We start from the raw sequence: 2,917 nt of genomic DNA on the forward strand, positions 1-2,917 counted from the left end.
CATCGTACTACCGTCCCCGTTGAAAGTAATCACCCCCTTTTCGGTGATTACTTTTCAGCGCAAAAAGTAAGATACTACGTCACTGCCTACGTCAAAATGACGTACGTCCTTGCATGAGCCCGTGAGCTAGGGAAAATCTAAGGACACCGAGGGGACAACTTCAACGAGCAATGTTGTTCGTAGAAGCACGATATCGGGTGTGGCGCCACTGTTTGGCAGCTAACAAGACATGCCTGCCGCCGTCGCTGTTAGTTTATCAGCCGCCGCCTCTCTGCTCTGGTATAGTGAACTATGCACAACACTGACTTTGCCGGACCGGCGGGCCAATGTACCCTCCCCATTGCTTGGTTTGAGGGGGTTGACATCCCTCTTGCTGTATTTGATCATTTTTGGCCTGCTTTGGGTATTTTGGAGATGGTGAAGATCTTTGGGTGTACCCGGGGTGCACTGAGGACATGTCTAAGGGAATGCTTCGTTGAAGATGGGAATGCGCGTGGAGGTTACCATAGAAATCAGAAGGAGAGAGGCTCCCTCCTCCACTGAAGGCTCTCTCCTTGCGATTTCTGTGGCGGCCACGTGCGCGTGCCGTTCATTTTCTTTTTACTGTCGAATACTGAGTGTCCGAAAACATAATGTTAGTTAGGCTGCAATCACACTGGTTATACAAACGCTCAAAACACGTTTGACAACGTGCATGCAAACATGTTTTGGTTATGTATAATCGACTGGTCACACTGACGATACAAAACATGCCTCGCAACAGTGTTTTATGCTTGTCTTGTTTGACAGAACAAGACTTTCAACATGAACAGCAAACACAACCCGCAGTAGCTGGTCATACTGGTCATACGGGGCCGCTTATACACATCACGACTCGTCATCGACCCAGTAACCAATCGGGGGCGAAGGCGGCAGATGGAGCGTGGCGACGGGTTAGTGCCTACACTGCCGATATATTACTTCATTCGTCGTAAAACATTGCGTATTTCTATAGTCGATGTTGTTTGTTTGTGCGGCTCCGAGAACGTCAACACCGCCAGAAAAAAAAAAAAAAAAACGCATCACACCGTGAAAACAAATCGAGACGCTTATATTTGAAAGCAGCAGTTCTTCGTTCCTCTTCAGCGTCTACTGCTGGGATATTTACCGAGCAGCAAAATATGAGAATGCGCACGTGTTTTTAAGCATGATTTCGTGCAAGAAATAATCGCGTTTGAATCGCAACTGGTGCTGATGTGTGGGCTACGTGTCACATACGCAGCTTGATTGCGTAAGATTGTAAATAAATACGTTGTTGCAAGTGCGGCAAGGTAGACGTCGAAATTTGCTCCAAAGACCACCGAAACATATCTACTCCCAAGTTTGTCTCTGTGATCAGGTGGGATTGAAACAGCAGCCTGAAGCTCAGCGCTTCAGCTGAATGAGAGCTGCCTGCAGTACATATATCATACAGGTCGCAAACAATGAAACACCAAAGGAGAGATACAGGGGACGACAAACAACAAAAACAGAATTGATAAAGTTCAGGAGTGATGAATGAAAAGAGAACACATGATGGAATGGGAATCCAGGCATTACAATAGCACCATATTCAGACTGCGAAATTTGGGTACACATAACCACCAAACCATAAAACAATGGAAAAGTAAAGGTGCTTGCTGTCCCTAATTTTTCTTACACCACAAATTTCTATTTTTGTTCCTATTTGAGATTGTAGCTGTGCTTTATGGCACATATCCCACACGCCGAACCAGCTAGAAATAGAAGAACTAGAACTATAACTAGAAACTAGAATGGCACAAACCTGACCCAAACACACAACAATTTCGTTGCAACGCTCTGACTGTATGATATAGTTAGCCGATACAAGCTCCAGTGTGCATTGTACGTGAAAATGGTCACCCATGTAATGTAAACTCAGTCCAGATTTACATGGTTGGCTAGCCTACCTTGCTACACGTGCCACAGTTTGACGTCATGACCTGAGCATCATTTTCTGTGGGATATTTGTTACGTCACCTTTAAGCACACCTTTAAGTCCTGTTAATTTAACGAAATACATTCCATGCCAGTGAGTAGAACTGGTTTGTAGAAACAATCTCGGTTGTCACATTGTTTGCCTTCAGAGCATTAATCCATATCGCATGCAGTAACGTGTCCCAGTTTATTCCGGAGAGACCGCAATGGATGACATTCCCCTGCTTCTTCAATAAGTTGTCAACTTTGTTTGGGGAGCGGGATGACCCAGTCTGTAGACAGCTCCCCATAAGAGAGCCATCCATTGCTAAATAAGGCTTGAAGCTTCTTGTGTACCGTTATCATTTTTCGAGCTGGACCGCTGGAGCTGCTGCTAGGACATTAACTGCTTGTGCACCATGCACAGCAGCAAGCTGCACCTCCTCCTCACCAAGCTCCTTCACAGTCTTATGTTGTATTCTGTTTTTTAAACAGGTGGTCAATAAACATTTGATTGATTATCCCATGATGAACGCAATGCACACGACGACAGATTCTTAAACAAAAATATTTTAATCAATACCAATACATTTTGAAGCAAGAAACTTCAATAGCAAAGGAAATGAGAACACATAACACAATTATCCCTACTTGCAACCTCCACCTGGTCAAGAAGAAAGGTTTTGCCCCAATTTCTTTCTTTCCTCAACACGAAGGCTGAGTAAATGTCAGCACAACAACTGTGACAGTCAGCAAGATGTTGACAGAGCTCAGAATTGATAACAGCCAGATTAACGTTGAAATTATTTTGCATTAATCTTGTGTTCAGACAATAAACAGTCCGAGAGTGTAAGAACGAACTGACATCCTACATTACATTACGTAATTTAAAACAATGCGCTTGGATAAATATTGTGTATATTAGGAATGGGTACTAATAAATACTGTGTACAATATAGTA

This window comes from Ornithodoros turicata, chromosome 1 (genome assembly GCF_037126465.1).
Source record: "Ornithodoros turicata isolate Travis chromosome 1, ASM3712646v1, whole genome shotgun sequence".
NCBI classification, from domain to species: domain Eukaryota; kingdom Metazoa; phylum Arthropoda; class Arachnida; order Ixodida; family Argasidae; genus Ornithodoros; species Ornithodoros turicata.